At 40.9% G+C, this 24,389-nt stretch overlaps 2 long non-coding RNA genes across 2 annotated transcripts in view; one reads left to right on the top strand and one right to left on the bottom strand.

Moving 5' to 3' along the window:
* LOC309631856 overlaps positions 1–24,389 on the bottom strand; it is a 916,236-nt gene that overhangs the window by 142,939 nt on the left and 748,908 nt on the right. The window lies entirely within an intron of this gene.
* LOC309631769 overlaps positions 1–24,389 on the top strand; it is a 551,953-nt gene that overhangs the window by 369,693 nt on the left and 157,871 nt on the right. Inside the window, exons 8-9 of the long non-coding RNA XR_014246515.1 lie at positions 987–6,777; positions 14,743–15,132. This is a non-coding gene — a long non-coding RNA (uncharacterized lncRNA). The remainder of the gene's footprint in view (positions 1–986; positions 6,778–14,742; positions 15,133–24,389) is intronic.

Raw genomic sequence — 24,389 nt, 5'->3', positions numbered from 1 at the left:
TGGTGTTCACAATAAACTGAGGCTCAGGAAAGTGAAGAGACTTTCTCAGGGTCACACATCAAAGTGCTGGACCTGAGACAGAATCTAAATTCTCAACTTCTGGTCCAGGGCTCTTCTAAGTGCATAAGTGAGAGTCATAAGGCTGTCCATATACCTAACTATCCATAAAAATGTTTCTCCTGAGACTATGATTCTTTATTGTTTCACCTTCCACCATTCATTTCTATTTCCTTAGTTGTTTACCTTTTCTCCTCCCCAAACTTGCTGTTTCCCAGTCACACCAGCTCCCTTCTGCAATGCTTTCTTTACAGCAGCAGTAAGGGAAGGAGCAGGAGGTTCAGGGCTCCCTAGGACATTAATACTTTGGCACTTGAGACCTCTTTGCTCAAAAGGAAGTGGTGACGGAGGGATGTATCTGGTGCCCTGGCTATGTATCACTGGGCCTCTGTCCTAGATACATGCTTCTTCTAATGCTTTACACACCTGGCTTTAAAGTAGAATTTCATCAGAGCCAGTGCTCCAATCTTCTTGTTTGCAGAGGCAGGAATTTCTCAAGCTAATAACTCTGTAAGCATAGGAGCAATTGGGACACCCAGTAATTCTATGCAACTGTTAGAATGTTCTTGGGTCTGTTCACCAAGCTTACAATACCTCCAGTATCCCTGGGGACCCTCTGTCATTTGGTTCAGCTCAGCACTAGCTGGAGGAGGAAAGTTCTTTTCACTCCTCAAAGAAAAGCCTCTAGGGATTTATTCATTGCCTTGGGGTTCTGGAGCTTCCAAGGCCTCAGGGGATTTCCACCTCTGCCTGCAAATCCTCTCGACTGAACAAGTGTAGCTCTTACCAATTAGCTTCTTTGCATAGCCTCAGGACAGGTGTTTGGGGAACCAAGGGTTCATAGATACTGTGTTTCATTTTGTTTTTGATCCTTGATTTTTCTTTTCTCTGTTTTCTTTTTTAATTCTGCATGATATTTTGGAACACAGAGTGAAGTCTGCTCAGACCCATCTTTCTCCTTATGATTTCAACCAACGTACTACCTCCTGCAAAAGATGTGTCTTCAGAAAGTGTACTCCGGTTGGAAAAGTGTGGAAAGAGCAGATGAACGTAGTGTCAGTGGCCATATGGCCCCTTACTGTTGGTCATCTTCATCACTAAGTGAGACCTACCAGATAAGGCACCAGGTAAGGCAGTCACACACTGGTCCTTTGGCTTCTCCTGGGCCACAAGGTAATAGTATGGTCTTGGAAAAAGTCCTACTCTGACTGGGTGTACAGTGTACATGTGTGTGGTATTTTGTCAAATCTCATGTATTCTAAGCTTGACTCTAAATGACCTTTTTAAAAAAGAAAAGAGGCTTAGACTTCTCATCTGTTTCATGAATTTGTCATTTATTGGGGGGGGGGTTCCAAAATCCTATATATCATAGGAATTTTTTCGGATGCGTCTTTTCTGCGTCATACCAATCGTCATGAGTCCAGGAATGTTCCTCTCAAACGATCTCCCATCCTAAAAGGCAGGGATTAAAAGTGTAAGACCCAGCTTTCCTGGATTCAGATCTCCCCTCTGACAGTGGTCTGTGTGACCTTGGGCAAGTTACCCAACCTCTCTGCTCCTCAGTTTTCTCATCTGCAAAATAGTGGTCCTAATGGTAGTGTTATTGTCAAGATGAAGCACATTAGTTTATTCTGAAGTCCTTGAAACAGTCTTTGGCATAGACAGCATATTACATGTGATATGTTATTTTCCTATTATTGTTGCTGTCTTTCCCCAGTCAGTTACAGCTGGACATTTTAAAACAACTGTCCTTTGTATTGCCTGACTACACATTTGTGGCAGAGAGAGAAAAGAGAGAGACCCTTTAAAGCATTTAAATATCATTCATCTGTTTCACAGGCAAATCTTTTTGTGCATTAAGGAAGGAAATCGGAAGGTAAGTGCCCACTGTTTTTAAACTTGGGATGAGGTATTTTTAAACAGTTTTCAATTTCCTTAAGAATTTTAACACAGCCGATATTAGTCAGAACTGAATGTCTGAGAATGAGGTTAGTGTTCTGCATAAACCCTGCTTTTAAAAAGCTCACACGAAGGGTCAAAGACCAGGAAATGCTCTCACTATAATTCTCATTTTCAGCTGAATTGGACATGGCAACAAGAATGCAGACTTGAATCACATTATGTTCCAGGAACCTTTAACTTTGCATCATAATGACCTACGGCCTAACAGAAGCAAATTGCGAGTGGTTTCAAAAGGAGAAACTCTAATTTATATTAAACTAGTATTATAACTTAAGTAGCTCGTTTTGAAAGCAAAACGCAAAGCCTCATCATTCATGTGATGGCTCCTAAATGCATCCTTTACATTTTACCTGTAAAATGCTCTGTGTTTGCTGACAGGTTAAATGTATGCTATACACAGAGAGCCAACATTTCTCTTTGTAACACTGCAGCAATCCTACTAGTTTTAGCAGCATTCTTATTATTTTAAGCTGTCTCCATTGTCTTCTAAACACCATAATTAGAAGCTTGAAAAGCTTACAGCAACCAAACCCAGTAAGGTCTCATTATGAACAAAATATTCTACTGTGGCTCAACAAGTGACCTTGTGTAGTCCAACGTGATGAAACCTTCAAAATTCCTGCCCTATTAGGGCTTCAGGTATGTATAAGTTTCCCTTCAGTATTATTCAGCAGCTCCATTCAACATTGGTTTCTTGGTCATAATTATTTTCTTACTGGTCTCTTTGTTTCATTTTGTGCATAGAAAAGAAAACCTGTCTGCTGGAAGGGGTTCAGAGTATCTCTTCTTGGTGGAGCGGGGTTTTATAAATGAGTTGAACGAGAGTCTGTGAGCAGAGACCTGAAATAATTAAACGGTGTGACTCAAGTAAGTAGAGAGGGGGGTGATTTTAGGGCCCAAGAAAATATTTTCCCCACCAGATCAGTGACTTTTTAATTTGATGCTTAACATAATTTTCCATTTGGCTCAAGTCTTCTTGAACTGTATCCAAAAGCGAACTCCTATTGGAGCTACAATAAATTAAACATTATCAGTCATATACATGTGAGTATAAATGAGTACATAATTTTTTTTTTCTTTCATGAGGAAATAGAGAAAGCAGAGGGTTCTAGATATCTAATGAAGGTTGAAGAAGAAAGTTTGAAGAAAAACTAAGTTAGGAAGATTAGAAAATAAGTTTCTTCTCTTCTCCTATTTTACCTGGGACTGTTGCTAATTTGAATCCTTTGCTTCCGTACAATGCCATATCTTTTTGTGTTGCCTCTAAGCTTGGAAATATCAGGTGCGGGAGAAGTGAAATTTGTTCTGTATCCTATATCTGTGTTAGGAAACACTTTCCCATAGCCAGGGAGACACAGAACTGCTTGGTTATGAAATATTCACATTTAAACCAAGCATGTGAAATGTGAAAATACATCTTGGATTTTTTTCTTTATTTTATATTCTGCTGATGAAACACTGAACTCTGAAAAATGGGCATGTCATGGTTGCTTTTAATAAATCCACTTACCTGTCACATGTTTTCAAGGTTTCCTGACTGTTTGCTAATTATCAAGCTGTATTTCTCTTATTTCTCTAATCTTTAGAACACAATGAAGCGTATCAATCAGCATAAACCTCAGGGAAGCTGCTTATCTCTGAAATCCCATCTCAGATATTGGTAGATGCTGGGTCTCCCAAGCCAGGACAGCCCCAGTTGGCTATATTCCTTTTCCTATCTTCGCTTTTAGGCTGAGTATAGGTGCAGATTTTCTTTTTTCCTTTTGTCTCTCTTCTCTGCCACCTCTCCCCCAGAAAAACACACACACACACACACACACACACACACACCTCTGAACCTGCTCATGAAACCCAGAGCTGATAATCATCCAATTAACGAAAAGGTGACTTTTAGAGGTATTCTCCTCCCCAAGTCAGTGGGGTTCAAAATTCAGTTTGAGAAGTGTCCCCATGTCAGGATCATATCAAGGAGGTAACAAAATGACCCACTGACTTGAACACCTCTGGGGACATTGCCAGGAATCTGCCTTTATAACAGGCTCCCCAAGTGCCTTGTAAGCTGTTTAAACCAGAGAGCCACTGCCTTGGGGATCCCATTCTCTACCGAAAGGAGCACTTATCCCAAAATAACATAATTAATTAATCCGAAATTCTCTTCCGAAAGATAGACACGTTATCACTCAAGTTCCTGAGTCTGGCACAGAGAGAAGGTAGAGAAAGGAGATTCGACCTCCCCTATGCTGGTTTTTTCCACACCCACTTTCATTGCTCATAGTTCCCGAGCAGAGATGTCAGCACAATGTGCTCTGGGGATGCAGGATGGGGACCCAGCTGATCAAGGGGCACTGTCCTCCACTGGCTCACTGTGATGGCAGAGGGAGGGCCTGCATCTTCCTGCCTTTCTACCCTGCTTGGCTCAGCTTTGGGACATTGTTTCCCTACAACAGTTCCCAACGTGAAGTTCTTCCTGATTTAAAAAAAGGGAATCAGGGACGTCCCTGGTGGCACAGTGGTTAAGAATCCATCTGCCTATGCAGGGAACACAGGTTCGAGCCCTGGTCCGGGAAGATGCCACATGCCGTGGAGCAACTAAGCCCGTGCGCCACAACTACTGAGCCTGTGCTCTAGAGCCCGCGAGCCACAACTACTGAGCCCACGTGCCACAACTACTGAAGCCTGCGCGCCTAGAGCCCATGCTCCACAACAAGGGAAGCAACGGCAATGAGAAGCCTGCGCACCGCAACTAGAGAAAGCCAGCACGCAGCAGCAGACAGAAATTAATTAATTAATTAATTTAAAAGAAAAAAAGGAATCAGAGCTGCTATATCCCACTAGCTTTATTTTTAAAAATAAAAGGTAAATACCTGCTAAACACAAAGGTTTTTCCTTTTAATCTATATTTTTCCAGATGTTAATTTTATACTCATGCCTGTTTCAGATGATCCTTAGCAGCAAAGTCTGTTCCTATAGAAAACTTTTTAAAAAAATTTTTTGTCTGCTTCTAACTGGATATAGCCTGTTATCTGAAGATCCAGGACTGAAATTCAGTTTGTGATCCAGCGGAAAGTGAAATGGAAAAGGCTCTTCACTTTTGGCTATAACTTAAAAATCCAGCAAAATCCTGAGAACACATTGCTTCAGACCTCAGAATCACTTCAGTGTGTGTGATGCTGGATTTAATTTGCCTTGTTTGGCAGGAACTCGAAGGACTTTGTTTTCTACCTTTCTGGTGAGAAGGGGAGGGAGGGAGAAATTTTTAAAGAACAATTAAAATCAAACTATATGAAGGAATTTGAGGATGAAGCTAAATGTGGATCGCAATGAACAGATAGGATGAGTTAATGGTTCCCAAACTTTCCATTGGTTAAGGCCTCTGGATCTCATTTTTTGGGAAATAACTTCTGTATTAAAAAAATAATCAACCTTTCAGCATGGCTTCTAAGGTCCTTAGAATTTAGGCATAGCATATTCTTTTAGTCTCCCAGCTCACCAATCCCAGACCTGTGTGATCCAGCCTTTGTTAATGATTTCGTTTCTAGAACACGCCACATTCTCTAATGCCTCCTTGCCTTTGCACCTGCTGATTTTCCCTCTGGAAAATGTCTCTTCTCTGCCACTCTCCCCACAGCCATTCCTCTGTGCTGTGTTTTGAATGAATGAATGAATGAATGATCAAGTGAGGGACAGCCAAGAGCCGTGCCAAAGAAAAATAGTTCTATGCCTGAAGTATGATTGCATGAATAATAGATTTTCCTAGAAATAGATTGCCTAAAAAGAAATACTGATAATATTTACCTGTTAAGAATATGTATCCCAGATATCCCTCACCACTGTAGTACTAAACAGTACAGAAGAATGAGAACCAATAAGTAGATAAAACAAGGAGAATAAAGCAGGAGCCAGAAACACACGCTCAGGCTCTGAGGAAAAAAAAAATTGTCCTCCCAAACTTTTGTACAATCTCTGCGATGTTAAAGAAATGGGGTGTTGGTCAGTGAACCTGGATAAAAGGCCCTGATTTCTATTCACAGTCACATGAAACAACAGGCAATTACAATGACTAGAGGTTTGTGTAGATTTTAAAATACCTTCTTGAATTATTGAACACAGACTGGTCCCCTCCTCTCTTTCCTCCTAAGGCTTTGAGCCACCTTGAACCAAGAGATGTATCGGATTTTTTTCCAGTCCTGACATCTTGTGATTTTGAAATCTACTTTAATTCGAAGGCCCAAAGTGCATTTTAAAGATTTGAATATGGGGTTCAGCTGCCAAAGCCACCCCTGCCTCCAGGTGTTGCTATTTTGAGAAGGTGAGGATGAGGCATGCTAGGCCTTTGTTCCCTCCACTCCACCGAGGCTGCTGCTGTCCAGGTGATGGTGTCAAACCCACTGGCCTGTTTTAAGTCCTCATCTTACGTGGCCCATCAGTAGCTTTTGACAGATAACAACTCCCTCCTTCTTGAAACCCTTTCTTGGTTTCCTTCTGATATCTCTTTTTTGATTCCACATCATTTGACAAACTCTTAACGTTGGAGTGCCTATAGCTCAGTTTGTTAATATCTTCTGTTTATCTATATTCACTCTCTAAGTGCCATCATTCAGTCTCACGGCTTTTATACGTGCTGATGACTTCCAATTATATGTCTCTATGCCCAGTGATGCACCTAAGCCAGATCGCCTGGGCTCACAAGAGCACATTTCTTCCTAACTCTGCATTCAGTGACAGCGACTTCACCTTGGTAACCAGAAGTCAGCCATGGTAAAGTATTTACACTGAAGCAATTGGCAAACACTACTATATATTGGACCTCTTTTTTTTTTTTTCCCAGAATGCTAGTTGTTAAGCACTTACTAGCCCACCATTTTTCCTGAACTCCAGATTTGTGTGTCCAGATGCCTACTGGATATTTTCCTCTGCAGATTAAACATGTCCTAAACCGAATTCCTCTCTCCCAACCCTGTCATTCTCTCCCCAGCTTTCCCTTCAGTAAGTAGCAACTCCATCTTTCTCGCTGCCCAGGTCAAAATGTTTGAGTCATCCTTGACTCCTGTCTTTCTATCATATCACATATTCAAACACTTAGTAAATCCTATTGGTTTTACCTTCAAAATATATCGAGGATACTCAAAATACTTACTCAAATGACCTGCATAGGACACATGGATTGGATACCAGAGGGAGGAAGAAAGGAGCTGTGTTGCTTGATAGAGCTGACTAATCTAGTCAGGACTGCTTGCTGCCCTTCTCCCCTACTGTACCCCTCTCCTAGTTGACTAAGTACCCGTGGTAAGCAAGAGTCTTCTCCGCTTCACTTTATATCAAACTCCATTCACGCATCCTCTTATGTGCTTGTTTCAAAGAGAAATCAACAGCATGGACCGTTTTTATCAGTATCCCTCCCGCATACTTTCAACCACATGGAAGGTGTATATGAATTCTGTATTTTTGCCACTATTCTAGTTCATGCAACACAAGGCAACAAGTCAAAGGTGGACTTTCCAGGGAGCTAATGAACCTTAAGCTTCAGGATCACTTGCCTGGACTCATGTGAGGATGGGGAATGGCACGGAGTCCTAGAATGTTCTCTAGGTGGGGAAGAAAAACCAGGTTGCCACTTCAAAAGCAAGTCAAAGGTGCCAGTTATTGAAATCTAATTTGCTGATTATATAATCTGTGAAATGAAAGTTACCACATATTCTAACTAAATATATTTGAAACATTTAGGAGAGTTTTTTAAAACGGTGCTCAAGCCATGTTCCTGATTTCTGATCAAATGAGTTTAGTCCTGATTTTATTTGGACCTTCCCAAGAGTTTATACCACATTGTTACCTGTCCTACATGTGTAACTGGAACTTTGACAACTCCCCATCAAATTAACTCAAAGCAATAATACAGCAGTGATTATCCCCAGAATATATTAATGGCATAAAATGGGATTTCAGAAACATCAACCATTAACATCTGCTCAACAATACTATCTTCTAAATTACCACTTTTTTCCCTCTGACACTAATGTTTTGGAAGGTTGTACTGCCTCTGTCCACCCAGAAAAGGACAGAGCAGTGTCCTTCAGACTGAGAATACAGGAAAACCACACTGATAGCCTAAGAGAATATTGTCCAAAAAAATTTAAGTTCTCCAATTTTTACAATTCTAGTTGGCTAGCCTTTGAACGGTTGAAGTGCAGATGGGTCATCTCCCTTAAATGTCACCCACTATCCTGTTAACAGCCAACAGCAAAACAAACAGATGGCTAGAGAATGGGGTGGGATGGGGGGTGAAGGGCAGATGGGGAGGGAGGGAATGCTGGCTGGAAATAACTCAGTTCTTGATTTAGCAAGTTGTGTGTGCAGAACTCTGCTGGAAAAGTTCACAGGAGTTATGCTTTTGGAAAGTCAGTAAGATTGGATTACATCTTTAAAATAATTGTTCAGATAAATGGACTAGCACAGAGGAGAAGCCTATATTGACTTTCTGTTTACCCAGAAGGGGGAGAAAAGTACAAAACAAGCTTTTCTTTAACTACAATGGCAATCTTCTAATAGCAGCACCGACTCGCTCCAAAATACAGGACTCAGAGGTTGATAATCATCTTTCAGCTCAGGTTATTGCATGCAATTTTTCACATTCATTCAGCTTTCTTCATACAGCTCTTAGTAAAGTAACGCTCTTAACAATAAAAGCTTTTATGGAGCCCATTACATTGGAGAGCTAACCACTCCTGTTTTTTTTTTTTTTTTCTTCTTCTTCATCTTCTTCTTTTTATTGGCTCCTTGGAATATTTATAGCTGCCTTTGTTCTCACTGCAAACTTATACATCTGGCTTTGCGTGGCCATTTTCGTTGTTTTTGTTGTTACGATTGGGTATGAAATGGCTAAGTGTGTGTGTATATGTTTGGGTGGCTTCGTTGTTGCACAGGGGAATCTATATCATCCTGTCACTGCAGCTGTTCACTGTTTAGCTGTGTATTGTTCACCCCTGGACTCTTTCCACTGTGAGCTTCATGACATAAAACTTTCTGTGCTGCCATGCTACTTCTTCCTGATAAACAGGTTCTCTGGTGGAGGGAGTCTTGGCTGAGGCTGGGCTTCGGGAACAAAAGCTTGACTCCTTGAACACTGAATGAACAGATCAGGTTCTCTGGTCAAGAGTTTCACAGGAACTCACTTACAGAAGCAGAGCAGGTGCAGTCTGGCCTGGATCAAGAAAGGACAAGGGAGCTTGTTCTGTATCTCAGCCTCATGGACACGGGCACAGCATGCGTGAGAAGACAGCCACCTTCACTGCCCCATTAAAGGACTGCTTTTAGGCATTACAACACTGGCACCAAAGTCTCCAAACCCATACCGAACAGCTTGACATTGCCGTCAAAGTGTCTCTTGCTATTAAGTTCATCTTCTTATCTGAAAGATGAGAGAGTGATCGAGATGGCTGACTCTAGAGCCAAGGTGTCTAGCCAAGTAATTCAACTCATGGAGCCTCAGTTTCTGCACCTGCAAAATGGAAATAATAATAATACTTACATTACAGGGTGGTAGTCAGGATTGAGACAATACAAGTAAAGTGCTTAAAACCATACCTGGCCCACAGTAGGATCTTAAAACACTGGATCTTATTAGCCCTCTAATTAGAATGTAAGCTCCACGAGGGTAAATTTGGTCTGTTTCTTTCACTGCTGTATCTCCAGCACGTAGAACTTAGTAGGTGCCAATAAATACTTGCTGAGGGAATACCTCACCAGGTTAACCTAAGAACTTGTTCCAGTAAAGGATTCAGGGAGAGGAGTTTCCTAAATATCAGGTATAAGGAAGCCACGGACCTGGTTCCTGTTTAGTGCCTATCCATCTAAGGAGGATTTAGTTGAAAGGAGTTTGGAAGTGTTTCACCTCCCAGTATTGCTTCTAGGTCAGTAACTCTCAAACCCATCCAGAAAGCAACACAGGTGATTCCCCAATCCACAAAAATCCATTTCTGTTTTCTGCCTTCCTCACTACGGAAGAACAGGAGTTGCCTTTCCCCTCCCCAGCACATCTCCTACTGGATAAATTCCCATCACCCATGGGAGTCATTGCTCATGACTCCTCTGCTGTGAGGCTCACTTTGAAGGTCTTTGGCATCGGAGGCTATAAAGGATCATGATTCCCTTGTTTCCGGCACACTGTAGCCAATGTGAACATAAAACTCTTGTTGCCAAAGACAATTGGGTATCACAGATCTCTTGGCTTTGAAGGCTGGAGTTTGCCAAGGCAATTTTAGACCAATTTGTTCTTTATTGTATAACTATAGCAGTGTGCTAACGTGGGCCTCTTTCTGAATAAGTTTTAGCTGAGGCCCTGAAAACACAAAGCAATAGGTGGCAGGCATGTGTGTAATCTTATTAATCTATAGCTTCATTTCCCTATGGGCCCATGCTCACCTTCATGGCTCCTTTAGATAGCTAAATGAGTTAAAGACAAACTTGATCCCTTAAATTCTTTCATGCAAGACAGTCTGCAATATGGGGTCCATGAAGGAACCACAAGTGGCTTTGCTGATGATGGAGTGGGGCAGAGGTGCTCCAGTGTTGCCTCCGCCCACCTCAGGGTTTGCTCTGTTACCTGATTCTTTCAGGAACTCCCTGGGGTATATGATGATCAGTCAGATGCAGTGGGTCACCTGTGCTCAGTGTCATGGAACAGGCCACTCCCCACCCAGAAGAATGTGAGCATTGTTGCAGAGATCAAGAATTTACTGGAATATTAACCACTGCCTGGTAGCCCTAGGGAATCCGGAAAGTCACGGACTGCTTCAGCCCAGCTCAGGACATATACAGGAAGGAGCTTCTTGCTTCTGTAGTTGCTGCAAAGGAAGCAGTTGGGTCATTCAGGTGTATTCCCAGTGGTCCGTGGGTATGGAAGGCATTTCTAGCACAAAGGAAACATCAGTAACCTCTGGCTGATTCTGTCCTCACCTTCTCAGTGACCGCGCTCTCAGGTAGCAATTAGGGAATGTTTGCGCTGCTGAGCTCAAATTTAGCTTGGGAAGGATTGAAAAAATACAGGTTCCTTGTACTCATGTGACATATAGTTGAGAATGGATTTTTGAAAACCTAAGGACATTCTCTAAACAACAGAGAGGCACATGTTTTAAAAGGAAGAGACAGAGATTCAGGATGTGAGGTCTTCTTTGGGACAGGAAACCCAAAATACAAAGAGATTGGGACTGGGCAAAAGGTAGAGGAGGGCAAGTCAGAAGATCTTGGCTGGAGCCGCCAACAACACTGTCACAAAGACATGACCAATGTGGAATTTGCCCAAGTGCCATTAGGGAAAATCTCACTTGAACAGCCCTGTCCCTTTAAGGGCAGTCACTCTGGCCCACTGCACATTTGTTAAAGCTACATGACGGACACCCCCCCATGCCAGCCTTTATCCATTTCAGGAGCTAGAGAGGCAAAGGCCTCTCAAAGGTTCATTAGCTCCCTGGGAAGTCCACCTTTGACTTGTTGCCTTGTGTTGCATGAACTAGAATAGTGGCAAAAATACAGAATTCATACACACCTTCCATGTGGTTGAAAGTATGCGGGAGGGATACTGATAAAAACGGTCCATGCTGTTGATTTCTCTTTGAAACAAGCACATAAGAGGATGCGTGAATGGAGTTTGATATAAAGTGAAGCGGAGAAGACTCTTGCTTACCACGGGTACTTAGTCAACTAGGAGAGGGGTACAGTAGGGGAGAAGGGCAGCAAGCAGTCCTGACTAGATTAGTCAGCTCTATCAAGCAACACAGCTCCTTTCTTCCTCCCTCTGGTATCCAATCCATGTGTCCTATGCAGGTCATTTGAGTAAGTATTTTGAGTATCCTCGATATATTTTGAAGGTAAAACCAATAGGATTTACTAAGTGTTTGAAAATGTGATATGATAGAAAGACAGGAGTCAAGGATGACTCAAACATTTTGACCTGGGCAGCTAGAAAGATGGAGTTGCTATGAAAATGCAACTTAAATACATCTCTCTTCTGGTATAAAATAAGGCCAGGCCTCCTGCAAGCGTTGTGGTGTGTTCCTTCTACGTAAGCCTGAAAGATCAGCTAACGCTCACTACGCTGAGTTAGCTCAGTTGTAACTGAGTCAAAATGAAGGAAGTTTAATACAACTTTGGTGAAGTATTGAAATGTAAATTCCAAATATTGTGATATCTATAATTATAGAATATTCTAGTACAGAAAAACAGGGGTTAGTGGTGGGTGCCAGGCATCTCAGACTCATCTCTCTAAAATAATGGGAAAATTTGTGTTTTGAGTCACTGTGAACTGCTTTAAATTACCATGCTGTGTCTTACATCACACACACAGGAGATAATGGTTTTCTCTAAGACATAGCCAGATATAGCCTTGGTGGTTCTGATTTCTAGCAACAGCTCTCTGATTACCAAAAACTTTGACCTTGAGCTAGAGCAGTGATTCTCAACCATAGCCCGCCAGGGGACATTTGGCCATGTCTAGAGATAGTTCTGATTATCACAAATTGAGGTGGGGTGGGGAGAAGAGGGGGAAGGGATTTGCTACTGGCAACTAGTGGGCAGAGATCAGGGATGTTGTTAAACATCCTGTAATGCACAGCACAGCATCCCCCCGCCCCACATAGAATTATCTGAAACAGAATGCTCTTTTTGTGTGTGTGTGTGTGTTCTAATAAAACTTTATTTACAAAGAACAGTCAGCTGGCCAGATTTGGCCTGTGGCTGTAGTTTGCCAACCCTTGCTCTAGAACATTGTACTGGAACACAGTACTCTGTAAATATTTTTAAATGAATGAACATAAATCTCTTTTTACCTGGATTGATATGAAGAAATGATTGTCCACTTGTTACTCTACAACAACCAAACGAACGGTATATACATATAGAAACAGAATGCTCTTAGTGCCACAGGTAGGAAACCCTGAGATAGAGTCTTAAAGGTAAGCCTGGTATATTGTTATAAAAATATTCATGAGGTGAGTTATTACAAGGAAGACTTCTCCACCAGGTTATCTTTTGGAAGATGTGTATACTATTATAGTAGCTTCAGTTTAATAGAAAAGAAAGACAAAATGTTTAATTAAAGTAAAATAATTTTAATTACTGATGGTTTCTAAGGAAGTCTTCTTGAAAACATAGTGATATCCCTAACTTAACGTGAAGAATGATACAGTAAACTTGTCTTTCCAGTAATAACTCACCAGCCCATAGAGGTATACCTGGGGCATTTTGTAAGTGCAGACAGTGTGTATGCAGCACTGCCTGCTCTCCTGTGGGCAGCACATCACGTGACTTCTCATTATAGTGCCTGCGATACAGATGTCAAATTATCCAATTCCAAAGCATCTTTCTTTGAGTTTATGGAAAGTTGCTTGAGAGGCACAATGTGCATGACAAGTGCCCCACGTACGTGGGGACAGATTTCAGAGGAATAAAATGCGTTCTAACAATTCTCTCTCATAGAACTGTATCCCATCTATGCAAAGGCCATCTTTCCTGCATTTTTTTTGTTTGCCACGTGTCTTAGTCCGTTCAGGCTGCTATAACAAAAGACCACAGACTGGGTGGCTTATAAACAACAGAAATTTATTTCTCACAGTTCTGGAGGCCATAAGTCCAAAATCAGGATGCCAGTGTGGTTGGGTGAGGGCCCTCTTCTGGGCCTCAGGCTTCTCACTGTGTCCTCATGTGGCAGAAGGGACTAGGGAGCTCTGTGGTGTCTCTTTTATAAGAACACTAATCCCATTCATGAGGGCTCCACCCTCATGACCTAAGTACCTCCCAAAGGCCTCACCTCCTAGTACCATCACATTGGGCATTAGTATATCAACATATGAATTTGGGGGGGACACAAACGTTCAGACCATAGCACCATGATTACATCAAATGATGCCCCAACTTCTCTCCCTTAGGCTTTATCTGCCTTTCTCCTCACTGCAAATATAAGTGATCAGGAGTGTGATATTATATAAATCTTCTTTACCATTAGTCTTTGGAAATGAAGCGTATTATTTGTTCAGAAAATTATATCATGTTTGTATGGAATTAATTTGTTTTCACTAGGCTGCAATTTTTAGGAGGAGGCACCCAATAAAAATAATTCTTAGGAGACAAAACTTATCAACATAGAGGCAATATTTATATCATGAGCTTCTATAATATGGAAAATTAAATATCACCCTCCAGTCTAATGACTTAGTGCCCTAGAGAAACATTAATGCTGGTTATGCGGGTCTACTTGAGAAATGCATATCAGACTGTATCCTCTGATAGCTCTGTATTCATCCCTCCACTCATTCAAGAAATATATATTGAGTGCCTTCCACTTGCAAATGCTGTACTGGGCAGTATATGGGATATAGTTCTTATAATGTGCTGGGAAAGTTTTACTTATGACACTTAAATTACAATTTATAATTGTGATTGTGTCGATAAATGGATGAATTACTTTTGTGTTTCATTCATTCATCCATTCAACATGTATGTGAAATACCTCTATGTATGTACTAGGAATTCTGCTAAGTTCTAAGCACACCAAGGCTTTTTATTAAAGTCAATAATCCTTATTTAAGTAGGACAGGCATACAAACTTTCCAGGTTAGATAAAAACCAGCCGTGGTGGGAAATGTGGGCGGCGCTCAGCATCCATTTTAACCTCCTGCTGCTGAGCCTTCTCGTACTGCGAGCAGCTGGGAAACTAAATGCCTCGTTTTCCAGAATCCCTTGCAGCTGGAGTCCTGAGTGCCAATTAGATGCTCCCACAGCGGACTTGGGAGGCAGACGCACAGTGGAAGCCATCTTCCTGCCGCTTCTCCAGCTTTCTGCGGGCAAGTGGCCTCTTGGAGATGCTGGGTTTCCTGCAGCCGTTTCTCAGTGACCAGCCACTAGCTTCGTGGGCGCTGAGAGGAAGATGGGGTAGTGGTGGCAAGCAACAGCTTCCTGACCCTGAGATGAAAGTTCCAGTTAACAAATCCAGTGGATTCTCCACCTTCCTGATTGTGGCAAAGCAGGCAGCTTCCGCGATGGGCCACTTCAGAGGTGTGATTCTGAGAGCCGTTCCTGAAGGACCCGTCGGGAGCCCATGTCTCCAGCCCTTCCAGCAATTTTGTAAGTAATTAATTCTCTGTATTCACTGTGCTTTAAATAGCCAGGTTTTGCTCCCTGTAGCAGAACACAAACTTTACAGTGAAGCCGCAGGAAATACAGATGTCGGTCGGCCCTGTTGGGGGCCAGGAGGAGAGCAGCCAGGCTCGTGCTTTAGGCACTTGTGGGATCTGAGTCCCGTGAGGCAGATTAAAGTCAGTAGGGTCTGCTTTGCCAGGCTGAGTCATTTCCCTTGTCCTTCGGGCACTGGGGGGGAGGGGGGGTACTTTGCAAATTTTGTGCTGGGGAGTGACGTGGTGGTGAGACCCTGGGAAACAGACTATGCTCTGTTCATCTTTGTATCCTCAGTGCCTAACAGTGTGCCTGGGGCATGTTAGCCCTTGATAAGGATTAGATGCTAAATGATGAGAGTAAGGCTCTAGGAGCGTTTATCAGGCTGAGAACGAGAGAGCGTAGGCAGGGAGCCATCAGCGTTACATAGGCATGAAGTTAAAGGAGTCCGGAAGACCGTGCGAAGGATTTGACGCAAGACTCAACAGGCACTAGGGACTGTATCAGTCAGGATTCAACGAGAGAAGCGAACCCAGTAGGAGATAATATAGTATAAAGAGATTTACCGCAAGGAATTTGCTGACGCAGTTGAGGGGGGGCTGGGAGGCAAGTCTGAAATCCTTAGGGCAGGCGGTCGGGCTGGAGCTCTTGGGTCCACAGGTGGAATTTCTTCAGAGAAGCCTCTGCTTGCTCTTGAGGCATTTCAGCTGATTGAATCAGGCCCACCCAGATTTCCTAGAATCTTCTTCCTTAAAGTCACCTGATTAAGGACTTGAATCACATCTACAAAACATCTACAAAACAACACCTAGATTAGTGTTTGACTGAGTAACTGGGAGCGGTAGCCTAGCCAAGCTTACACACCAAAAAGGCCATCACAGTGACCAACTTAAGAAAGGAAATAATAGAAAAGGGTGAGGAAGGAGTCCGATGTAGCAGGTCTATCTACTCCTTTTGATGCTCCAGCATGCAGATTAGAAATATTTTATTAAAGCTCACTGGGGTAGCAACATGTTCAATTCCATGAGATTGATGGAGGTGCTTTACGGTTGAATTCACTAATAAGCAGAAAAACTTCTCCCCTAAGATAAGGTAACTCTCTAATTTATTATCCAAACTGGGGCAATATTGAGAATAAAAGGGGGTTCTGTTAATAATTATGTTGGGACCACTAGCAAAAACCAGAACAGTCCCAGGCAAACCAGAACACATTGTCCCCTCACTCAGCCAGGGATGATTTCAGTCCTCCTTTGAACCCACCTCGCAAGATTTCTTCAGCATATGTGGATGTACAGTACACCTACTGCCCACTTTTAATGTTGCAATGGGGGAAAAAAAGTGCCATTAAACACAGAGCTTTGTTAAGTATGTTAAAATTCACATGGAGCATTTTATTAAATGGAAGATCATTTTAAAAAGCAAGATTTTTTTTTCCTTGAATAAACCAATTTACAAGTGAAAGGATTATATTAATAAATATTAATGGATAACAATGGCCTCTCATACCATCCGTGCCAAGTGATACAGTGATATTACAGAAGTAAGAGGCCCCAGGGTATAACACTTAGGATCCTGACTTTGGAGTAAGACTGCTTTTGATTCATATCCCAATTCCTTATTTATTGATTATGTGAATTTGAACAAGGTGCTTATTCTCTCTCAGCCTCAGTTTCCCTACCTGTGAGATGAGGGTAAAAACAAAGCCCGTATCATGGGAGCATTTGAGGATTAAATAAAACAATCCTTGTTAAAAATGCTTGACAGAGTGCCTGGCACATAATAAATTTTCTATAACCATGAGTTATTATTATTGTAATATAGCTATGCAATAGCTATATTTTTGATAGCAATAGCTATAGATATAGCTATATAGATATAGCAATAGCTATCTTTGAACTGCAATATCAAATAAGATTTTTTCAGGCAACACAAATACTACTCTTGTATTTATTTTTAAGACTATTACTATTTGGTAGAATTTTGTTTCTGTTTAATAGCATGTCCATTTCAATTCTGTTATCCTGATGGCAACACCATACTGTATCTGGAAATATCCTTCCATATGACAAACCTCTCCCAGAGCAATATTAGGCATCACATCATCCACATCTTTGAAACCTTTTTCATAAACGTGGCTCTTACCCATGAAGTGTAATTATTGAATACTGCTCTGTTTTTGAGATTTCTGCTGAGAGACAAACTAGCAAAAGCATAGGACTGTTCACCCTTACTAGAAATGATGGGGAATAAAAGAGTTTTCCCACTATGCTTTGTACTTTATGAGACTATCTCTAGATAATTCATTAGTTCTAAAGTGACATGAAAATCAATTAATTTTAATGGTGGATAACAGATTATGGTATTTAATAGTTCATCTAATTTCATGAGGCAAAGTGAATTAGACAATGCAGTGTAAATCTAATAAGGGTTGTGAGAGCTCATTTGACTGTCAAATGCAAAGATGAATGCATGTGTCAGGAATTAGATAAAAAACTAAAGCATTCTATATGAAGTCTATACACAGTTTATATACAGATTTAAGTTAGAAGCCTTAAGGAACATAAAACATTATCCCCCTTTAACTTGCTCTTAGAACTTATTAAGCACTTACTATCTAATCTATGGTGTCTATTAAAATAGCACAGAAAGATACATGCATCCCTCTCCCATCTTTTTTTTTTTCTCTATAAATATAAGTAGAATAACTTAGAAATGTTGGTAGTAAAAAGTTCTTCATGAAAGGTTGTTTATGAATAATTGAAATGATGGAGTACCAGGCTGTTGATGGGTTCCATTCATCTGTGTGATATTAAAAATAGCCTATTTTCTCTAAAAACATTTTTTTTTATTACTCTTAAATAAGCCCCTTTAAACTCAGAAACGCAGCCACTTCTTCTTAAGATTTAGCACAGTTGAGACTTTGGGTGAATAACTCCCTCCCTACCCCAGGAACTCAATTTACAGCCCAGTTTCCATTCCCAATAGAACAGAATGTACAAAGGCAGCTTCGCTAGAAAGTTTCTTTTTCAAATGCTGTTAAGTGGTTTCTTTGAAATAGTTGCAGCTCTGCAGTAAAGGAATCAGGAGGTCACAGTTGCCTGGTTTCTATTGATTCTCCTAGTTAATAAAGAGTTAAACAGTGAAGTGTGGTCTTTTACTTTATTTTATTTTTTTTAAAGGCATTTTGAAGGTGCTGGAGAGGGAAGGCCTGGTCCTAAGTGGTCATGTGGCTACCGCCATTCATCTTGGTAGTGACTATCTGTCAAAAGTGGCAAGAGTCCCTGTTAACAGCCCTGACCTAAGCAGTAATGAAGGGAGAGTGCACGGCAAAGTGTCCATTATCAGCAGGTCGGGAGCAGTAAATTGGAGCAGTTTGCTTCAATCTTGCTGCAAGTTGAAATGTAAGATAGGTGGGGATCAGCAAGAGGCAATTTTATCCTATGATCATTTTTGTCAGATCGCATCAGAGTGGCAACTTAGTTCGATGCATGATTTCAATTAACCAACTCTGGCCGTAATGCTTCCACTGCCGGGGGAAGCTCTTTTCCGAGCCTGGGTTCCTCATTATTTCTTATTTCAACCCACCTGAGTACCCACTGGTGAGAGAAACTGTGAGGTTAGGGAATAGGAAGTGGCATGTGTGGATGACGACCGCTGCCCCTGAGCTCGCCTCTGGACAGCAAGCGTCACGGTGTCCTGGGTGGCTCTAAATGCTACCTTGCTTATCTGCAAATTTCTTAACTCATAAATCTGTTTTTAAGGACCTTCAACTCTGGATTTTAAATATGTTGAACTTGCATGTTGTTTAGTCTTTGACAAAAGAATTAGCCTTTTGCATGACAGTTTTTAGGGAGGGTCAGGTCACAAAAATCTGTACTTGTGCTAAGTCACATGAAGCTGCTCACAAGCACAAAAAAAGTGAGTGTGAAGCCGAAGACTGAAGCTCTGTTAACTCTTAGATCCCTGAGAAATATTTCCTAGATGGCCTAAGTGAATACTGGGTTCAATGCTTCTACGAAACATATGCATACGTACATAAGGCAAACCATCCCTCCTCTCAAGGAATCCACAATTCAGAACAAGAAATAAGACATACGCCGACAGCTGTAATAAAAGTAGGAAGTGCCATAAGGGGGAAACAAGATCATATAGAAATTTAGAAAGATCACTTTTGGATGGGGAAATAAGGGCAAACATCAAAAAAGATAAACATTTAAACTGGATCTTGGTGAATGGGAGGATATTTCCAGGTAAAATTGGAGTTTTAGTTTTATATAGCAGCCTAACCAATTACCACACATTCAGCTGCTTACAACATGACCAGTTTATTAGCTCACAGTTTCTGTGGCTCAGGACCGGGGTTAGCTGGGTCCTTTGCTCAGAATCTCGTTAGGCTGGAATCAAGGTGTTAGCCCGCTGCAGTCTCATCTGAGGCTTGGGTCCTTCAGCTAAACTCAGGCAGGTTGTTGGCAGAATTTAGTTCCTTGTAGTTGTAGGACCTATTCCCCGCTCTCTCACTGGCTGCCACTTAGGGGTCATTCTCAGCTCCTAGAGGCCACTCACCATTCCCTGCCATGTGGTTCCCTATACAACATGAGTTTGCTGCTTCAAGACCAGCAGGATTGAGCTGAAGCAGGGCCCAGCCCCTCTTGAGCACTTACCTGATTAGGTCAGCCCCATCCAGATGATCTCCCTGTTGATTAACTCAGAGACAACTGATGAGTAACCTAACCACAAGAGTGACGTCCCAGCATATTCACAGGATCTGTGAGGTGGGGGGGACAGTACAAGGTGTGTATATAGGACGTGAGCATCTGGGGACCATCTGGCATGGCACTGTAGAAAGAACAGCTCTTGAGAAAAAGGAGGAGGGGGGTGGGCAGGAAGCACTAGGGTTGTTTGTGAACGGATAATGTGTCAGAGTTTTCTCAACCAAATGAAAAAATGGAGGTGGTTGGGGAATATTGGCCTAGAAAGGGACTTTAAGTCCATGAAGCATCTTAAATTTCAGAGTGCAAACTCACCAAAGGTTTTTAAGTGGTGACATAATTACCACCATGATTTTTAAAAACTTGATTCTTGTGTCCTAGACAGATTGAGAGAGAAGGGATTGTTTAGTTTGTGTCTCTATACAAGGACGGAGGCTCTGAAGACAAGGTATTGCTGTTGTTTGCTGCTGTAGCCCCAAGTGGAACATAGTGGGCGCCTGTTACACATGTCAGATGAACGAATGAGTGTTGTGAGCAGAACAGACAGGGAACAATTGTCATAGTCCGGGTGAGCAATATTAAGGGAGGAATTAGGGAGGCAGCAATGCAAAGGGAAAGGGAGAGATGTATTGAAAAGATATCGCAGAGCTATAAGCAATGGGCTTTACAAACATGTGGAATAGGAAGAAAAGAGAAATCAAAAGTGATATCAAGATGTATAATGTGGGTTCCTGGGGAAGTAGAAAATAATGGAAAAGAATAATTATACCTATGCAGAGAGAATCACCAATTGTTCATCTAAATTTTTTACTTTCCGGACAGATTTTTGGTCTTGTGTAGACAGACCCAATTGCATTCACTAATGGTGTATATTTTCCCACCGGCCTGTAGTTATTTTATTTTCCAGTTTTTTCAAGACATAATTGATATACACTATATAAGTGTAAGGTGTACAGAATAATGATTTGATTTATGTATATCGTGCAATGGTTACCACAATGAGTTTAGTTGACATCCATCATCTCATATAGATCCAAAAAAGAGAAAAAAGTGTTTTTTTCTAGTGATGAAAACTCTTATGATTTACTCTCAGCAACTTTCAAATATACCATTACAGCTGTGTTAACTATAGTCATCATGTATATTACATCCCCATTATTTATTTATCTTATAACTGGAAGTTTGTATCTTTGACAGCCTTTATCCAATTCCCTTTCCCCACCCTCGACCTCTGGTAACCACAAATCTGATCTCTTTTTCTATGAGCTTGGGTTTTTGTTTGTTTGTTTGTTTAGATACCACATATAAGTGAGATGATACAGTGTTTGTCTTTCTCTCTGACTTATTTTACTTAGTATAATGCCCTCAAGGTGCATCCAGGTTGTTGCCAGTAGCAGGATTTGCTTCTTTTTGTGGCTGAATAATATTTCGTTATATACATACTGCATCTTCTTTATCTAATCATCCGTCAGTGGACACTTAGGTTGTTTCCATGTCTTCGCTATTGTAAATAATGCTGCAATGAGCATGGGAGTGTAAATACCTCCCTGACGGAGTGTTTTAGTTCCCTTAGGGTATATGTCCAGAAGTGGAATTGCTGGATCACATGGTGGTTCTATTTTTAACTTTTTGAGGAACTTCCATACTGTTTTCCATAGTGGCCATACCAATTTACATTCCCACCATCAGTGCACAAGAGTTTCTTGTGCACATCCTTTTCTCCACGTCCTCACCAGCATTTGTTATCCCTTGTCTTTTTTTTTTTTTAATTTATTTATTATTATTATTATTTTTTTTATGTCTGTGTTGGTCTTCGTTTCTGTGCGAGGGCTTTCTCTAGTTGCGGCAAGTGGGGGCCACTCTTCATCGTGGTGCGTGGGCCTCTCATTATCGCGGCCTCTCTTGTTGCGGAGCACAGGTTCCAGATGTGCAGGCTCAACAATTGTGGCTCACGGGCCCAGTTGCTCTGCGGCATGTGGGATCTTCCCGGACCAGGGCTCGAACCCGTGTCCCCTGCATTGGCAGACAGATTCTCAACCACTGCGCCACCAGGGAAGCCCCCCTTGTCTTTTTGATGATAACCATTCTAACAGGCATGAGATGATATTTCATTGTGGTTTCAGTTTGCATTTGCCTAATGATTAGTAACGTTGAGCATCTTTTCTTGTACCTGTTGGCTATTCATATATCTTCTTTGGGAAAATGTCTATTCAGGTCCTTTGCCCATTTTTTAATCGAATTGTTTGGTTTTTTTGCTATTGAGTTGTATGAGTGCTTTATACATTTTGGATGTTAGCCCCTTATCAGACATAGAGTTTGCAAATACTTTTTCCCATTCTGTAGTTTGTCTTTTCATTTTGTTGATCACTGCTTTTGCTCTGCAGAAGCTTTTTAGTTTGATGTAGTCCGCTTGTTTATTTTTGCTTTTTGTTGCTTGTGCTTTAGGTGTCATATCTAAAAAATCATTGCCAGGAAGCTTTTCCTGTTTTCTTCTAGGTGTTTATGGTTTCCAGTATTACATTTAAGTTTTTAATCTGTTAGATTTAATTGTTGTGAGTGGTGTAAGATAGAATAGAGATCTAGTTTTATTCTTCTACATGTGAATATCCATTTTCCTAGCACTGTTTATTGAAGAAACTCTTTTCTCCATTGAGTATTCTTGGCTCTTTTGTCAAATATTTTAAGTCTTTGATTTAAAAGATAAGCACAGATATAGATAGGTAGATAAATGTTGCTTATCAGTGGCATATATACATTTAAAATTTATATATGTAAATAATTTGGAAAAATTCATAAACGACAACCAAGATTATTGAAGAAATATGAGATAGATAGCTCTCATCAAAAAAGATTAAAGTAATTGAGCCATTTAGTCATAAAAGCTTAGAGTAGGAAGTACCTTAAGTGCTATTCCACCCAACGTTTTAACTAGTGAGGACTCTCACAGCACCCTCTGTGCATGATCGTTCCACCTTTGCTTAGACTATTCCAGAGACCAGGAATCCTCTGGATTTTTAGACAGTCCATTTAAGTTTTGGACAGCTTTGTTATTAAGTCTTTACCATATATCAAAATATGCCTTCTTATGATTTATCTCCATGGCTCACAGCCTAGTCGCTGGAGCAATGTCCAAGAGATATAATATTCCTCCACATGACAGCACTTCAGACCAACTAAAGTTCCATTTCTTGTGAGGAATGCATTCCTGAGGACCTTGCATATTCAAACTTCATGAAAAACTGAGACTAATTCTGAAAAGGATGGTAGTTATTCTAGTTTTCTGGCTAAGGTGGTGCTTCTGCCTAGCAATAAGAAAAGTACAATTCGCTAGCTCTCCAGCTTTGAACTTGTATAATTCTTGATTAATTTTTAATTGTGGAGAATTGCCTTTGGAGAATAAAGAGAGCTGTTTCAAATTCACTTAAAAAGGAAGAGAACTGTATTTGAAGAAAACTGTCATGTCTCCAAGGCTTCTCTTCCCAAATCCCCTCAACGTGTGGGAACAGTCAGCAGTGTCATGTTAGCCTACTAAAGGAGTCCATGACACCTCCATCTCTAGAGATGGAGGCAACTTAAGAACAGGCAAATTAACAATGATTTGCATACCCAGACGCTGAGAAGTAGACCAGATGACCCACTGAAGTTCTTCAGCACTGATGGCATTCTGACTTTTGCTCTTCAAGCCCAGGTTTCTTAAACGTAACACTGTGTCCACACTTAACTGTTTCCAATGGTAGGTATAAAGCATATCTAACAAAATATAAATTTAAAATATAGATTGGAAAATGTGAGTACCATTGATTTTTTTCAATATATTTATGTGTGTACATAACATATAATGTCCAATATCCAGAAGTCATTTATTTGCTTTCAACCTTGAACTTTGCATGAGGGCCAACCACTACCTGTGTTTGAAAATGTAATTTTCATTTACATATTCTTATACATCACCATGGAACTCATAGATATTTGTGTGCAGCATTCTGTTTTCTTTCTCATGCGGCACTTAAGCATAGAAAGAAATATCAGAAACAAAAAGAGGAAACACTTTGTATAACACTTCACATAAAAGCGTTTTGCTTTTAAGAAATGTATGCTCCAATAAAACTTTTTAAATCAACTAACTTAAGCCCTAACCCCATAATTTTTTGCTGTTTTGTTCTTTTCAAACAAGTAGCAAAGTCATTGAAGTTCAAAAGGACACTTCTCCCCTTTGAAAACTTTTTTTTGTTTTTGTACACACTGAAAATCCTCAGCAATGGACAGGTTTATGTACAGACAGACTGAATTGTCTGAAAGATTGTGATGCAGTCATTGGGCTGAGAGAGAAGTGAAATGTTTATGTCTGAACCTCTCTCACAGGAAGACAAGGAAAAAGAAATTGAAGTTGTTCTCCTAACATGAAAGCTATCTGTCAAAATACTACATTATTGAAATGATTATTATTTAAATTTCTCAACCCAATAGCATGTACAAAATGAGAAGAAAGGGGTTAAGAAG

The sequence above is a fragment of the Balaenoptera borealis genome, assembly GCF_965194805.1.
Source record: "Balaenoptera borealis genome assembly, chromosome: 7".
Classification (NCBI taxonomy): Eukaryota; Metazoa; Chordata; class Mammalia; order Artiodactyla; family Balaenopteridae; genus Balaenoptera; species Balaenoptera borealis.
This window is presented reverse-complemented; position numbering and strand designations above follow the sequence as displayed.